At 30.6% G+C, this 18825-nt stretch overlaps 1 protein-coding gene and 2 long non-coding RNA genes across 7 annotated transcripts in view; 1 reads left to right on the plus strand and 2 right to left on the minus strand.

Annotated features, from left to right (window-relative positions):
- Positions 1-8157: 8157 nt before the first annotated feature.
- On the minus strand, positions 8158-9665 carry LOC149488478 (uncharacterized). The gene is made up of 3 exons (XR_016315608.1): positions 9092-9665; positions 8904-8983; positions 8158-8828 (listed from the first exon to the last, which is right to left on the minus strand). It is a non-coding gene; the product is annotated as an uncharacterized LOC149488478 (long non-coding RNA).
- Positions 9666-11054: 1389 nt separating this feature from the next.
- LOC149488479 (peroxidase-like) overlaps positions 11055-18825 on the plus strand; it is a 51116-nt gene continuing 43345 nt past the window's right edge. For 3 of the 5 annotated variants that reach the window (XM_089695654.1, XM_089695657.1, XM_089695658.1), the window contains exons 1-2: positions 11055-11204; positions 18622-18682. The gene's annotated coding sequence lies outside the window, so the exon portion shown is untranslated. Of the gene's footprint in view, positions 11205-18604; positions 18683-18825 lie in introns of all 5 variants that reach the window. The other 2 variants (XM_089695655.1, XM_089695656.1) reach the window with 2 other exon arrangements.
- LOC149488480 (uncharacterized) lies at positions 16374-17411 on the minus strand. Its single transcript, XR_016315609.1, has 2 exons — positions 17270-17411; positions 16374-16548 (listed from the first exon to the last, which is right to left on the minus strand). It is a non-coding gene; the product is annotated as an uncharacterized LOC149488480 (long non-coding RNA).

An 18825-nucleotide genomic window follows, 5' to 3' on the forward strand; every position in this document is an offset into this window, starting at 1 on the left:
AAGTGTTCCTATGTAACTAAACTTTAGACTTTTTAGAGACCTGTATAACATTTCTTAGATCCAAGACACAGGCAACAGCCTAGTTTGGATCTCCTATAAAACTGTAATGTACTGCTTTTTTGGTAAATAAAGATTTTTATTTTTTTTATTTTTTTTATTTTATTATTTTATATTTTCTATACGTATACCTAATATTCCTATTAGGTAGGTAACAAAGTAACTTGATCAGGTACATATATGAAACTTAATAGCAAAGCCCTTAGGTCGTGAGAAGATAACATTAATGTATTACTTGTCTTAATAATATTATGTGGTAAGTTACCGTCATTACCTACAAGTGAGTGGAAATCATTTCCTACGACATAAAATTGTAACGTTAAACTATTAATAACTTTTATCTGTTCTGTAAAGCTTTTGTGTCTTTGTTTCTCTGTCTATTTAATATAATTTGTGTTTATTGTGTAAATAGTACAAAAATTATAGGTACGTGTACCAAGACTTATTATTTTGGCACTTCTCTTGATAAGAAACGAGCAAATAAACACTTCATTATGCCGCCCTGAATAGAAAGAATGAAATCTAGATATAGGTACTAATGTTATATAAAGATGAAGTATTTGTATGTTTGTTGGAATCTCAGACCTACAGGAGCGGAGCCACGCGGGTGAAACGCAGCTAGTAATATATAATATGATGATCTGACTTAGCCTTAGGGAAGTGGATTACGAAAAGTTATAAATTGATAAAATATTGACATAGTTTTACGATGACGTTGTTTATGGAAAGGTTTGAGAGGTTTATGATTATTCCTACACTTAGTAATATTATAGGAAAGTTTGTGTTTCTGGGTTTATTCCATGAGATAGGTAATATTGTAGAGAATTACTGGTACTAGAAATATTGTTTTAATGTGATATAAGAATATTGTTTGTCGTCTATTGAAGTGTCAAGGGCCAATTAGTACTTATTTAATAGTAATAAAAAGTACTGACCATTTTGAGAGGAGTTTCTTTGTCCAATTTGTGCATAGTATACTTATTTTTATGAAGACAAGTGAATTTTTCACTGACTGTCCCACTTTATTGGTCCAATTATTTAAATCCTATACTTTTAATATTGTTATAAGCCGTAATAAACTCTTTGCACAACTCCAAATTAGCTTGCGCAACACAGAAGGCAGTATCAATAGCCAGTACTAATTGTACTTTAATGGGTACCCTGGCATACGAATGTTCTCAAGGTGATAAAAGTATTAACGTGATTAACCACATGGTGTATTTAATCACAGTATCGAAACAAAAAAATCAAATTATAATTTCACGTAATGGTCATGTTATTATGATAATGATCAGCTGCGAATGGTATCAGGATATTAAAACAGCGAAGTATAATAAAGGAATGGAATGGTGTTGTTCTCGATAATACAATACGACTCTCAGTTCATTTGAAAGGACAGTGCGAATACAATTGAAAAAGAAGTATTTCTCCCAGCTATTTCTTTTCCGCACTTTGTTTCCTTACAATAATTAAATAAATTTTATAGCCGCGTCTGTATAGTACAAATATTATTCTAAAAACATTCTTGCCCAATTTGCGACGTCGGAGCCTAAAGGAGACCATTAAAAGTTTTCGACTGCGGTCATGTTAGGAAAGGATAGATTAGCGAGAGGCATTACACCATATTATGGTTTGTTATTGTAGTTTTGTTAGTTATATAATATGTATTCAGGGTGTACCCTGAATACATACGAATGAATATAACATGTTTTTCTGTAGAAAAACATGTTATATTCATTCGTTAATCAATATTTTCATCACCAGGATGGATCATTAAATCTACACAGCAGCAAATGTATGTCTTTGATATTATTTTAAGGCCAAAATATAAAGACATTAGCAGGAATACAATTATTTGGTTTTACCGATAAATTATTCGGGATATTAATCTACTATTTTGTGATAAATATTTCCAATGTTTTCTTTTAGAAAATAGGCAGCAAAGTAAGTACGTCCATTATAGGTGTTGACTGATAATGGAAATTAGTTATTAAACTATGGAAAAATAACATTCTAAGGTAAGATCTTTGTTATTTGTAAGGTAAAGTTATAGTATTGTATTTTAGACGTAATAAATAAAACAGCAACAATAGCGAATATTTTCATAAAAATGGCGCCTGAAAAGGATATTATTTCCCCCATCGTAAAATAAAGGACAAGAAATTCAATACTCGGACGTGACCCTTTATCGCTTCCTTTCAATTTAACTTGCGATATTTCAATTCAAAAGAAAATAGTCATGGAAACATAATTTATTGTGACGGGGCGATCGACCTTGGGCCTGTCCTATTGTATTGTAAATATATATTATATATCCTATAGTATCAAGAGTATTCTCTTCTTTAAGAAATATAAAGTAACATTGAACTTACGAGGTAAACAATTAATAACCATAACTTTCAAGGCTCTACTTTTTATCGTTCGAGTATCGTACCAGAAAACTTTTTAAAACTATTTATTACCATAGGCATAGGGTAATAAATAGTTTAGTAGAGTAAAATTCCATATAAAACCAACGTGCTATATAATACACATACATATACTTTTAATTTAGAAGAATTTCTTACTTATACCCTTAATTTTATATGAATTGAAAATCAAATCTCTTAAAGTTATTAAAACGGTACCTATATAAGTGTAAGTATATAATATGTGGATTTCATTAAATATCTCTGCTCTCAAAATATTTACCGGTACATTTATGAAGGCCCTTATTACGGCAGGGTAGAATTATTATTTCTCATCTTAAGAAAAATAAAAACTTCAAGTACCTACATATATGTGATATATGTATACTAACACATATCTGTGGGAAGGTTGTCGTAAATTTTTACTTTATTTTATGGTATTCCATTGCTTTTTATTCTTATAACATTAAATGCTCATATAAACAAAATATAAATAGGTTAATAAAAACATCCCAAGTCAGAATCTAGTCCTTTTGTGGTGGGTTCCGCTTTGATATTTGAAGTACGTAATTTTGTACTTGAATTACAAATTAACATGTTTAATAATTATTTGGATTTATGATCATATAAAATAATGTCAAAAACTTAGTATTACCACTACAACAATCATATACCAAAGCGTACAGAAAAGTAAAAATAAAAGTGTGAGTATACAGAACACAATTTTATCTATATCTATACCTTGATTTTATTAGTCCATGATCTATACTAATATATAAAGAGGAAAGGTTTGTAATTATGTATGTAATTATGTTTTCACGCATAAACTACTGGACCGATTTCAAAAATGCATCTTCACTGAGCAACATAGGCTATATTGCATTTTCAAAAAAATTAGAGATCCGTACCAATAATGTAACCCAAGTTGAAAAAAATCCTTAATAAAAATTATGTCATCGCGTGCGCTGCAGAATCTATTGAAGATAGAACAAAAAAATGTTCTACGGTATTATAGGATGGATCAATATCTACAAGAAAGTCCGCGATACCATTTTTTACGTTTTCAAAGTAAATAGAAGTGCCGACATACCCTTATCCCATTAAATGATGTTTTATTATAGACTGTTTCAATACCAGCATACTTTTTAAATGAAAAAATTGGATATTCCATTCAAAAGATATATGTAACGAATTTTTAAAAGTAAAGTTAAAGTTGAAGTTTTTTTTAATCTACAGAAAATAGTAGGTATTCCTGTTTTCCTTGGTCATGGCATCACACGTGAACAGGTGGACAGTTTTCGACAATTCTTTTTTTATTATATTCCTTGACGTACATACGAAAATGGTTCTTAATTCTTATGTAGAAAATACGTAAAATATGTATCACGGGCGAAGCCGGGGCGGACCGCTAGTTGTGTTATAAAAAAGTATTTGAAAATTTTTAAAACATTTATTTCCTTATTTATTTTAAAAACTACTGTACCTTGAAAAAGGTTACCTTTAATGATTTTGGTCTAGTTCAGTTTCATTATGATCTCTAAACAAATACTTACTTTATTTCTAGCGTCAGATATCTTTTTAAAGCCTGTTCAAATTACTTGTATAATGATTAAAAACGTTAATTAAAATGAAAGCCGTAGAATAATGGACTGCTCCAATTTGATATATAATTAGTAGGTATTTTATGAAAACGTATGTCTTTGATATTATTTTATGACCAAAATGAATATTTGTAATTTGGTCTGGTCTTTTGGTAAACATTTTATAACGTTACTTTTACATTTTGAAGGGCAATAAACCCAAACTTTATTAAATAAAATAACGGAGAGGTGAGTGAAAAATATAAATATTGCGAAATAATAAATTAATTCACATAATATAGTTAATCAGGAACACGTTAATGCACTTAATATTATATAATTCAAAATCAAAATATATTTAAAAGAGAAATCCTGAGGAAATGGAAGTATTTTTATTTTAGAAACTAACCTAGCACAGTTGCGTCTTTAACCATGTTATCACAACATGCAGACAATGTAATAGCTCAGATAAAAAGTTGAACAAATGCATGTAATGACATCCTTTTACTTAGAGACAGGCGACGAACTTTATCTTGCAAAGGAAATTAATTTAGAGTGTCATAAAATGCAGTGCTCTGTTTATTCTGTTGTTAACAGACAAATATAATTAAAACAAAACAGATCGCTCTAAATACCACTAACATTTTGCTTTTCATTTCTATTTTTTCATTATATAATATTGAAAATATGCATTTGAAAATTCGAGTTTATTATTTCTATAGATTTTCTGAATATATTAAATTTTATTTAATAGTAATAATGCTGCTGATGCGCCGATGCGGTAAAATGGGTTTATGGCACCTAATTTAAAAAATTAATGGCTTTCAAATACTTTATAATAAAACTCTATAACTATATTCAATTGGTTCTTCAGGTTCTTGAGCTATTAAAGAGCTTTATTGTAATCCTGACGAACTGAAATAAGTTGGAAATACATTTTTATAAAGCTCCAAATTGATTCAGTATAGATTACCTGCAATAACAAAGTAACGTACAGACGTGCAGACTATCTTCAAATCCCCATATTTACTCATTACTCGAGGAAAATTGAGAAGCGGAAGCGAGTTCCTCGTAAACTACGTCCGTATTTTGACTTGCTTAGTATACATATTCATTATCGTTTCAGATAACGTTACGGTTTTTTATCTTTGAAAAGATAGATCTCGCTAATGGATTTGGAAAATATGCTTATTAAAATCGTTATATGAATAGATGGATAGCGCAAGAGGTAAGGTAATGAATAATTTACTCATTATTTTTTATTTTCAAGTAAATTCTCTGTTAGTATTTTTTTCACTAATTCTAATTTCATTACCTACTATCTAGTATATTTTTAAGCCTCAGTCGAGACAACCCAATTTTACTGATAGATATCTTATATATAAAATTCTCGTGTCACAATGTTAGTCTGCATACTCCTCCGAAACGGGTGGACCGATTCTCATGAAATTTTCTGTGCATATCGGGTAAGTCTGAGAATCGGCCAACATCTATTTTTCATATGTACCACGGGCGAAGCCGGGGCGGGCCGCTAGTCTTATATATAAAATTCTCGTGTCACAATGTTAGTCTGCATACTCCTCCGAAACGGGTGGACCGATTCTCATGAAATTTTCTGTGCATATCGGGTAAGTCTGAGAATCGGCCAACATCTATTTTTCATATGTACCACGGGCGAAGCCGGGGCGGACCGCTAGTACATGTATATATATAATAATCATTAGTCGACGTTAATTATTATTACGAACTTCACAGCCGCGGAGGCCCGTAACACGTTAAAAATAACATGTTCATTTTATATAAAGCATTATGAATTTTTCACCTTTCCACAAATTTCCAGAAAAGGTTGCTATAACGAAGTCTAACGTTTTGCTCAGAATATCACGAAGAATCATCCATATTTACTTTTAGTCTTCTTCGAATTTAAAGTCTAATAAAAGTAATTTTGTACTTCAATTGTTCTTGTTTGAATGACTATTTTTAAGAACAGATACTTTCCCATCATTCCTTTACCTTTTATTACCTATACATTTGAGTCGTATTTACTTTACCCTATGAACAATAATTATCATCCATATCTAGATTTTATTAATACGTGTAATGAATTTTTACAACCGTGAGATAAAAATTATGGGCTAATTATATAATGAAATAAGCTGAATCTAATCGAAAGTTAGAAATAATAAAAAAGGGCTTGATATAAACGAAACGCTGTTATCCAAGTTCCGACTAACGTAAACATGGAAACCCTCAGAAAGACATCAGCCAAGAAATTTCATATGAATTTCGAACCGAACTCATGCGATAAAGCGGAGGTACGTTCTATCGTTTATCTTTGTGCGATGTCACGATCCCTTTGGCCCTTATACCTTTCATCATTTACTCGAGTACGTGATCCACCCTCAACTTCCTATTATGATAATCTATCATGCATTTCCCTTTACTATTGACTCGTTATTTATTCACCAATTTGTGGTTGATTTCATACTTTTAGCTAGTACATGGGATATCCACACGGATAGATGGTAAGTATGGCTACAGGCAATTGGCAATCCACAATGTTATAAAGTGAATTATTGTTCTGTATAGGTACAGGAAAGTGATGGTGATCTTTAAAAAGTGAATAATAAAGAAAATTTCCACTATAAATGTTTCCTAGATAAAGTTATATTTCTACATTCTGCTTCGTAAACAAGATTTTTATGGACATGTCATAATCTTAAAAAAATAACATTAGTAGGCACTATACCTACCTACATAAAAACAAGGCCTCGATTTGAGGGGCTTGCAAAATAAAAATTTCAAAAATTCTACATCTCAAATTGTGAATGTTTTTTATAGGTATGTGGAATATAACACGATAGACATTATTTTATATAATACACAATTTATAATTCTGTTTAAATTATGTATATTTATTCTTCGGGAGCACTTTCCATGACGTAATAATATATTATCATAATTATTCAAAATAGTTTAAAAATAAGCTAACTAGGCTTCTAATTTTTAACTGAATTTTAAAAACCAATTTGGAGATGTTACTTAATTAATTCTATAACTAACGAATTAATTATTTTCTTATTTCTAGCTCGTGTTCTTTATTGGTACATTTAGTAGTATCACAGGCTCACAGTCTCCGCAATCTCTGAATAAACTTGCGAAATAAATTCAATCTGCGGGTCTTATTTACCTGAATAAGCTGTCTGTGGATTTGTTTGGGCTTTCCCACAAATATTAGTTAGTAACCCGTGAAAGCTGTATGATATAAATAACGAAATAAGCCTTAAATAGAAATGCTAATTATTTTATTGGAATGCTGCGAATTGAATAATGAATTGCTTTAAGACGATACACAAAAAAAAATCTACTGCTTGGCGGGCGGAGTCTAATAGCTCGCTATCGCGAACGCGGGTGTGCGCGAAGTCATTCTTGCAAACTCGCCGCGCTGCCGCTGGCCGACTCGGGACAAACATGTATGGAGTCGTCATACAGTTATAATATTCTTATACATATATTTAATTGTTGATTTATTGGTTTTATTTTCTTGCTTATAATCTTCTTTTTAACAACTAGGTACTTAGACATTATTAATAATTATTATTATTTCGTAATGTTTACTTTATTACAAAATAATACAGGTTATAAATAATCTTTAAAATAACAAAAAATATTGTTACTCTGAAAAAATGAAATGGTACTCAATAACGCGGACTACTGAATGGATTTAGATAGAATTTGATGCTGACGTAGATATTACGTCATGCCCAGAAATGAAAGGTAATATTTCTGAAAGAAGTTATAAACCCTAATTCTTCTCAGTCAAAGTCAAGAGTGGAAGATATCACTAATACAGTAAAACTGATGCGAAACTTTGGATGTTAATTTGTATATTTTTTTGTTAGTTGTTACTTAATCACGTCAAGACTACATTACCAATTTTGATAAAATATAGCTAATTGCCTGGATTTACACATAGGATACTTTTTATCCGAACTGAACACTTCTGTGGGATAAGACAGGATTCACGATATAATCTAATTCCACGCGGGCAAAGCCGCGGTCGGAATGATATTTTTTTAAATAAAAAAATTGTTAAAAAAAAACACAATATATTGACGCATGTATTTATTTTTTGCACTCTATTATAATTGTAATTATTCATTACAAATAATCAAAATAAAATAGCCAGAACAAAGTTAGGCCCTGGTAGGGTAGGTAGGCAGGTACAGCAATGTGAGACGAACACTGGCTTATTTATACCAATAATAATGTATTATAAACATTAAATTAAGTTTACTTTCTAACAACAAAAATACATAATATTAGCTAATGTGAAAGCGAATCAACCAATCATCCCACAAAAATGAAATGTGCACACAAATATTCATCCAAATCGGTTCATGTTATTAGGAGGAGTGACTGCAGCGCCATTTTCCGGGCCCAATTGTGTTTCCAGATCACCCAGGAACTCAATTTAATATACTTACACAAAATTTTTCGAAATGAAAACTCACATTACTATGTAAATATGAATATAAACCTGTTTTATTACTAAGCAATTTCCCGCACAGGTGTAGTAAGTATAAATGAAATAAATATCAACATCAAATTCTTTATACAACATACTTATCTACCACCTTCTAAGAAATGTAATTCTTGAAATTATTTCGTATTTTTTTTAAATATAATACTACTCCAATGAGCTCCTGTTCCATATTATGTCCACCATACTTCCACTAAGTTCACCATGATTTTTTATTTCTTTGCACTTTGTTGCTTTTTGCTAAAAATGGAATCATGCGATAAAACCAAGTAGAGCTTTGATAACATACATTTTTGACTGAATAAAGGTACTTACGAAGGAGTGGATTCACATTGTGAACAATCAGTGGGTTTATTTTCCTTCTGGATTCCGGATTTTTGAACAGATTATTTATGCTATAAATGAAAAAATCTTACACATTCGTTATGTACTTAAAACAGGGGTACATATTAAACATCGTCTATAATACAATTATCATCAAATTTAAAATAAAACTAACTTACTTCATTAATTTGTTCCAACTGTAAGCATTCTTTTTCCTCCAACCTTTATGTTTCTTCTTCTTATTTTCTTTATTGTCCCCATTTGTCTCATTTTGTCTTATCGTGTTGTCACCCTTTTTTACGATTGTGCGAGCGACACAAGTTCCCCGTGTGACGGCCGTAGCGGGAATGACTCGTGCAGCGATCGGGGTAGGAAGGTACAGGGCGGCTCTCGCTATATTGGCTGGTCGCGCGCTAATTTCAAGTATTTCTTGTTTATTTCAAAACCATCGCATATTTCAAAATTCTAACACGGTAGACGTATAGGTTGTATATTTTATAGTTAATATCCAAAAAGTCGTAACTTTACGTTTGTTATTTTGAAGATGCCAGAGATTAAAAAAAAATAACAATGATAACTTTGTATTTTTTTTCTATCGAGAAAATATCATGGAATCATGTTTCTAAAACGGTAGACGTATTGTGTTACTATTGAACTTTCTTGTCAAGAATTTTCATCACGACAACTTTAATAATATAAAAATTACGAAGGTTTGAAAAGGGCCGTAAATGTTAGAAAAATTAATTCATCACCTTAAACGTTTTGCATATTATCATCGATTGAAGATTTAATAATCGTGTGGATATAAATAGCTCACAAGAAAAAGGAAACAGTAGATAGTAGGTAATACCTACTATATAATATGAACTTACTTAATTTTCAATGTGATTAATTTTAATTTATTTTATTCAGAACAAATTTAAAAATAATTTGGAAAATCCAAAAGTGCACGCCTCATAATTTTTTTTTAATAAATATTTATTAATTATTATTTTTGTTTATTTAATAACAATTAAACCACATCGAATCAGACCCTGAAAAATGAAAGGGTTCTATTCCTGAGCATACTCAAGCGTAAGAGAAAAAAAAAGACTCGATTAGTAAAGTATTTCGGTCGCTATCGTGTTAACAAGAAAAAGGATCCGCACATACAGACACACGGACGTCCAAGACAGAACTTTTTTAAACTGTTTTTTAACTAGTTTAAATAACAAAAATGACATCAAAAATATCATGAACGTTAAAAATAGTGTTTTTTCTTAATATGTGTGTGTATGTATTATCTTACAAGTGCAATGTATGATACATAAAGACATTTTAAGTTTGAAAAATCAGATGTTTTGCGCGAAGTGACAGTAGTACCCACCTCAACGCTTCGCTTATGAGGCGTGCAATATCAAACAATAGTAGTGCACTATATGTCCTTAAATAATATTTAAAACATAATGAATTTACCAGCATTATTTTATCCTTAAATTATGTGAACAGGTGCATTCCTTTCAATCATATTATTATTGGCGCCATATTTTTTCAAACAAAAGAACAAATTAAAAGATTTCCATTAATATAAGTAAAAATATAAAGGCAAAAATTGAAATTCAATCGGTGTACATTTCAAACTTAGTTATTCAAACATCCAATATTAAACATCAAAACATATATAATTTCAATTATTTTTTGCTTCATTATCATCACTACATAGTATAAAACAAAGTCGTTTTCTCTGTCCCTATGTCCCTATGTATGCTTAATTCTTTAAAACTACGCAATGGATTTTGATGCGGTTTTTTTAATAGATAGAGTGATTCAAGAGGAAGGTTTTAGTATATAATTTATTATGTTTTAGACAAAGCGGGCGAAGCCGCGGGTGGAAAGCTAGTTTAATAATAAATTAAATCCTTCAATTTAATTTGTCGCTCTATCCCTATCTCAATATTTGGTGTTCGTGTAAACTTATTTGCCACAAAATTTGGTTTTGGATCGAATTCCATAAAACATTTATTACCTGGTTAATATTTTGTAGTTGAATTGATGTTTTTTAAATACATTATAATTATCAGGTGTGCCTTTTATTTATTGTATTTGTTTATCATCCCCGCTTGTTTGGTATAAAACAGAAATAAGGCCTTTCGCATAGTTTAGTGCAGTTCGGATACGCTATGTCAGTACTCTGTAGTTCGAGGTATAGTCGGTTGTAGGCGTTTATGTAAAAACGATTGAGTGAAACTGTGGACTTTGTTTTGTTTAATTAATTTCATATGGTGAGTCATTAATTATACGTTTATTTTTTTAGTTTTAAATTTATTTGATAATTATAACGAAAAATGCTTAATAAATGGAGATATAAAAAAAAACATATTACAATTTTTATTAATGTTTTTGTACTTATTATAAATATTTATTTTATGGATTTACGAAATGTTAGATATAATTTTTCCACGTTGTACGTATGTACTTTTTATTTTTTTAATTATGAATTTTATTGAATATCCTTTATTAAAGTGAAACTTTTATTACATCGTCTCAAACTGTTTGGTCTGTGTAGCGCATGTCGCGTGACGGTCGAACCGTACGATAATTATCGTACAAATACGATAATTTTGTGCCTAAGTTTCACTTTTACCGTGGTTTCATAAAACCACACAACATTTTTTAGGTATCTATGTATTTATTTATTTGTAAATTTTATAAGTCATAGGTTCTAAAACTAATATTTAAACTTATATACCTAGTCATAAAATGTGAAATACCTAAGAGTAATCCATACTAATATAAAATGTTATAAATGCGAAAGTAACTCTGTCTGTCTGTCTGTTACTCAATCACGCCTAAACTACTGAACCAATTTGCATGAAATTCGGTATGGAGATATTTTGATACCCGAGAAAGGACATAGGCTACTTTTACCCCGGGACTTAGGATAGGTTTTATCCCGGAAATCCCACGGGAACTATGCGGGTTTCTCTTTAACTGCGCGGGCGAAGCCCGGGGCTGAAAGCTAGTACGTTTATAATTGAACAGGAATTCATACTGACATTGTATAATTTATTACAAACCAGCCATTTAGTTCATATTAATTAGGCTCTATGATTCCCTAATTTAACTAGTACCTAAGCTATAAATTTATCTACCCGATGTCCCGATATAATGCCTCACATTAATGAATCCCAAAATACAAAATTTTACTAGACAATATATACGGGAGTTTTACCCCTAAATAAATATGTACTAATAAATTGAAGTTTTATTTGTTTTAAGGTTGATAAATCTCTGAATAGTTCTTGAGTCTAGACACCAAATATCCCAGAAAAGTCAATACCGTATTTTCGATAATATATCGGAACAGGTGGAACGATTTCAGCAGGAATTTTGGTTTTATTTTCTTAAGATAGACGAAAGAGTGAAAAGTCAACGTAAGGAGTTAATGTGTGTGAATTACTGTATTATCTATTTAACTAAAGTTATTCACCATTTCTTTATTATTAACGGCTTCACCCGTGGTATATGTACCACGGGCGAAGCGAACTATGGTTCGCAATAAAAGGTAGCCTATGTACCCTTTCTTACTTTCGCATTTATAATATTAGTATGGATTCACTGGGCCAAGGAGTTATTTAAATAATGAGTTAATCTAAATTGTTTCTAGTAAATTTGAAAACCTCAAGGCGATGGATTCAAAAGGTGTGGCATTTTTCTAATTATTTTAATTGATTGACGTTAATCGTGTACTACAAAAAAGATCAAGGTGTTGTTAAAATTACAGTTAATTTTAACTGCGCCTTGATTTATATATTGCCTACCCAGTTATGTTGGCTAAGCTACATAAATATAGTAAAATTAACTTACGAAACTATTTGTATAGGGTAAGAGAACCAACTGAGTACACTCAATTTTAATACATAAATCCTAACGGTTACTATACTTTGCGTTTATTCAATTAATTCAAATTATTTAATAAATATTAAATAAATTTACAATACTATTTTTAATAATATATCTACATAGTGAAGTTGAATTAAATAAAAACTGTAAAAGTACTAAGTTGGTACTCAGCAGTCGCTTATAATGTTTTCTATTATTACTTATATTTTATTTATTTTTGAAGTTGCGAAAATTTTTATAGAGAGTACTAGGTATACATAGTTTTAATGACACATGATATAACTTATTGTAAACCAAAAAAACAAAAAACACTAACTGCATAGCGCAATACAAGCAATTTGATTCAATTGTAAATTTTACGCATTTCGAAAGTAGAGTAGGCAGTTACTGTAAGTTGACAAATTGTGGAGGTGTTCTACAATAAATAATTATAGTACCTACCTAGGGCATGCAGAACCGAGTCCGGTTCCAAGTTTCTGAAACCCGGTTCCAAATCGAGCTCAGAACCGGGTAGAACCGGGTTACCCGGTTCTTTTATAATACCTCGGAAAAAATACGAAATTAAAAAAAAGTAACTGTAAAAGTACCTGATGGGCCTTTTATTTTACGCGGATTGTGTCTTATTTTATTAAATTAATAAAGAAACAAAATTTCAATACTTCTCTTTATTTATCAGTCTTATAAAAGTACCTTGTTATCATAATATCACAATAAATATAAACTTAAACCTCTGCAAACTGTAAAGCAAAAGACCGGCCAAGTGCGAGTCGAACTCGCGCTCCGAGGGCTCCGAACAAACCTATTTTTTATAATGTTGTAACTTTAAAATTTATGTTTCTAGCAATTTTTGCTTTATCTGTGTTTATAAGACGTTACTTTTACCAAATTTAAAGGCTCTGTGTTCATGAGAAGTACCCTCTAGGTTTTGAGTCCCATGCGAATGTCGAAATTTGCAAAAATTTTCAGCATTTACGGCTGAATCTTTTGATGCGTTGGCTTGTGAGTTTGACTTTTTCACAGCATCAAGGGACCGAAGACTTGAGTATTCGATATAAATTTCAGCTTGATACCAAAAACAAAAACATGACTGGATCATTATATGAAACAGTAAAATCAACAGCTTTTCAAATTCACGACAAATCTAATAAAAATATTTCAGTAGCCTAATTTTTGTCATTTTCGAAGCCAAATTTTTTTTTTGGTAATACGTAGGAAACTTATAGCATCTAAGGTTAGACAACCAATCAGAGCCCCGCTTGAGGCATGGCACGAAAATTCGCGATACACGTGAGTCTGACGTTGCCAGATAGAATAAATTTGTTAAAATAATGCATCAATATATAAATAATACTTTATATTTTAATATTTTGGTCAGAACCGGGAGAACCGGGTTTCATACTATTCAGACCCGGTTCTCAAGATCATCAAAAAACCCGGGTTTACCCGGGTTTTTCGGAACCGGGTAAACCCGGGTGCATGCCCTATACCTACCTACATACCATGATGTAGATCTGAGAGCGTTATTGTTAGGTGAACGGTAATTTTGTTAAATGCTTGCTGAATTTCATTCATTACTTATTCGATCGATATTCATTACATTTACAAATCTCGATTATTTTGTATGACCTATATTTATCTTAATTTTTATTGGGACAAAATTCCTTATTTCAAAATATTATGTGGGTTTACGGAAATAATGAAAAAGGAAATAGAAAAGGAGTACTAAAATGTATTTGTTTTATCTATGTGGGTCTGTTTCGTAAACAAATAACTGCAACGCGTCAAGGTAACCTAAACTTGTAATTTCATTTTAGAGTCATAATATTATTATTAAAAAATATACTAACATTGTTTTATTTACGAAAATTATAAGCCAATAAATTATTAGAAGTTACTCGTGCGGTCGTGCCACATATGTTTACAAAATTCGTTTCTAACATAGAATCGAGCTGTGAAGCTCTATGCGACGCGGACGGTGGTTTGGAAAATATTACCGTTAAAGTAAAAAAAATAAAATTAAAATCTATAATATATTTTAGTTGATGACCAATGACCATGCACCATTAACACAAAAAAAATGTTTGCATTTCGGATGTAGCGGCTATTCGTTCTAAGTTGCATTGTCAATTATAGGTACAGCGATACAGTAATGATCGAAAGATTGTTATAAATAACAATGGCGTATTATTTTGAATGTTCGCACGTTTCTCCTCGACATGGTTACGGGTGATAGGAAATAAAGTTGTGAAAGATCTTGCTACTGATTGAACTGCCAGCCTCCAGAGATGCAAATGAGTGGGTAACACGCAAATAAGTGTTGCATAAGATTTAGTGTAAATAATTAAGAGTAATGTGTTTTTTGAAGTGGGTAGAAAATTGGTTTTGGGTGGCTTGTGCGGTTCGAAAGATCGGAATTTGTATCGTTACAGTACCTACTTATCATATTTGATGAGCTATGTACACAGGTAGCTTCATAACCACATGGTATGTAAGTATATGTATTTTTTCTCACAATAATTATGAACATACTATCTAATTTTCCGATAATATTATTGAACAATATTTGCATAATGTTTGTTTGATTACTTTAGTTTGAGATATATTAGAACAAGTCGGGAGTTAAAATGTTTTTACATATTATTATCATAATTATTTGACGCAGTTTAATGTGGCAATATGGCATAATATTATCATCTGTGCTACAGCAAATAAATTCAATGCCTTTGCCTACTTCTACTATTTAAAGGTAATCTTTGGTACTATTTTCTGAAGTTCAATAACAAAATGATTTTTTGAATTGGCATTATATCATTACCGCATTAATTTTTTCCAACAACATTGTTGTGATTCAAGAATGATGATTAGGTTAAGATTTTATTATACTAAACTATTTTCAAAACAATTGCGTTTGCGTGTTTACAAATTGATTCAAGATCACTGTTATTCGATTGATGGACAAGGTGAGGTATTTATGGAAAAGTACCATTAAATTTATATAATATAGTGCGGAATTTTGTTTTTGTTTGGTGAAGTTTAAACCTTAATTGCCTCGGGATAGATCATAGAGTGTAGAGTACCTATTCCATTGGGAGTTTTATGTGTTTTCTGTTTGATTTTCTAAAGTTGCTATTTCAAATCGAGGCATATTTATGGGCATTCAACCCATTCTAAGAACATGTTTCTTAAAAATCAATGTGCGTATACTTAAGTGAAAACAATTTCGAATATTTCCATTTGAAAGATTGAAATATAAATTCACAACAATGAATAAATAAAAGCCCTACAAATCGTTAAGGTTTATTACACTCTTAAGAAAATACATTGCTTTTATATTATAAATTATTTGATTTCCTATTATCAGAACGGCGAATATGAGTATTATTGTTTACTATTGTTTGAGACAATTTTTAACAGTATCCCCAAATTTAACTTTTATTTTGACGCACTCTCGATGTCGCCTTTCAACACCAACAAGCAAATACCCACACTATCGCAACTATAATCACAGAATAGATAATTTTAAAATTTATTGTATAAATATTTTTTTTGAAAATTAATAAGGTTATAGATGTAATTTAGTGAGTCTTTCAGATATTTTTGATTGCACGTGTTGTAGCTGTTCACACGAGATGTAAATCGATTTACCTACTTGTTATGTTTCGCTGCTTATTTTATTATGGCGAAACGTCGAGACGTAATTCGGCATGTGTTTTTGTGAAGCTCATCGTCTTTTGGTACACGTTGTGGTTGTCAGCTGTAATGAGCAAGTGTTCTTTTTATTTAGTTAGACAGCTAAAATAGACATTTTGTTAATGAAATTTTAACTGAAATTTTAAAGATCCTTGAGAAATAATGATACAATAATTAGCGTGAATGCATTATTTTGTGTGTATAAAAATAGTATATAGGTATGTAATAATGTTACCACAAACTTAATCTTAATGTTTATTGCAAAAAAGTAAAAGTGCAATTTTGTTACACGTCATAGTTTTATTACGGCTTTACAATAAAAACTATTTATGTAATACTGCAATGTCTAAATTTTGAATTAGGTACCTAAAAGATAAATCTGTTTAACTGTGTAACTGTTTTTTTAAGAACTTAAATAGTGAAGATTATTTAATACATACATAACGGCCGCGGCGGGCGTAAGTATATAGCAATTTTTATATACCCTACCTACACATTTAAATAATAAATTTAATTCATAAGAAGAATGAGTACCTACCCTGAATGTTCATTAATTTTATCTTAAAATAAAATATTCTTTATTATAATATACAATATGGTATAAGTAATATAATAATATTTTATACCTGCCTATCTTATTGTAATTTCACTTGAGGTTGTAATACGAACTTTTTTGTCATTTTCAAAAGAAAAAGCAAAACAATAAGCTGTTTAATAATTTCTAGAGTATGAGTTGTTATTACGAATCACGATAATGTCTTTAATATAATAGAAATGGTACTTACCCCAATTATAGCTGTACGATGTACCTACGGAGTATGTTAGTCTTTTTCTTATCTTTGTAAAAAGTTTCCCTTCAAATTTCAATAGTGCCTCCGCCATGTCCATTTTCCTCGAAATATAAAACAAACTAGGTATAAAACAAGAACACACGCGACATTATAGACATTAAGAGGACTAAATTGAAGGTAGAGTAAAAAAAGTAATAATTCTTCAACAATTTCAGTCAGTTACCTACCTTAATTTACAGATTACTATAATAGAAGAAGAAGAAGAAGAAGATTACTATAATATGTACTTACTTAAATAGATATACGTGACTTATTTTTACATTTAGTATGAGACATATATTTACAACCTCCTTTGTTGTCCGTTATGTTTCTCATTAAACTTTTTAAGTTAAAATTAATTAGAATAAGCGAAATATGTACATACTTTCTATGGATATATTATTAATACTTACTTCTACCGCCGCGGCCGACCGCGACGTAATAAAATGTGTGGCATCGGTTTTTATCATGAGATAGGTAATTGTTTTTTATATGTTTTACAATAAGACACAGCTGATAATAAATGCCAACGTTTTTCTTGGTTTTAACATAAATCTCACACTGACCACTGTAACAATAACTGCAACGAGTTAACGATATTTGCGATGCCATACAACAGAATGACATACCTAGGTAATAAAATGTGATTTTGCATTCGAATTTGAAATTCGAATTAGTCTCTGATATTATCTGTTCAAAAATTGTCATTGGCAAAATTCGTCATCACAGAGATCGGGAGTTGCCACTATAGAAAAACAATTAGAAAAAAAACAAATTCAAATTTAGAACTGTCATTTTTTTTATTTGTGGTGGAAGAAGTTAACTCGACAGGCGCGAACAATTTCCACATCTCTTTACGATTAGTAATGCTAGATAAAGATAAGGTTATGAGTTCAGGAAGAAATGCTTCATAAAACATTATGGCGTACCATTCCGGGTTCGATGGAGACGCTTATTTGAAGTGCTAAAAAAATAATGGAACTTAGATAGTGACAAAGTTTGTATTGCATGTTTCCATTTCTTTGTTTTCTATGGATTTACTTTATTATTTTCATATTAATTTAAAAGTGATTTAAGGTTCACGTTTTGAGTTCTTTGTGTTTATTTGTGTAATTGGATATTTGAAGTTTTCTTGTATTTTGTTTAGATATTATATGTATGGCAATTGATTTTACTCTTTTCGATACTATCTTTAGTTATTATGAGCATACGTCATAATGGTAGTCGTAATAATAAACCTAAATTTGTTTGTTCTCGCATAATTCTATAAGTTTGATTTTATTATTACAGGTACGTGTATTAAGGAGTCCCCAGTAAAACAACAATTCTAATAAGATCGATTCCTTAGTTATCTTCGGAAGTAAAACTGTAAGTATACTTAACGTTTATTATTATGTATTATAAACTAGCTTTCCAACCGCAGCTTCGCCCGCGCAGTCAAAGAAAAACTCGCATAGTGTGCGTTCCCGTGGGATTTCCGGGATAACCCCTATCGTATTTCCCGGGGTAAA

This window comes from Colias philodice, chromosome 5 (assembly GCF_061535455.1).
Source record: "Colias philodice isolate Cphi_HAF_F1 chromosome 5, ilColPhil1 Martin Lab GWU primary, whole genome shotgun sequence".
Taxonomy (NCBI): domain Eukaryota; kingdom Metazoa; phylum Arthropoda; class Insecta; order Lepidoptera; family Pieridae; genus Colias; species Colias philodice.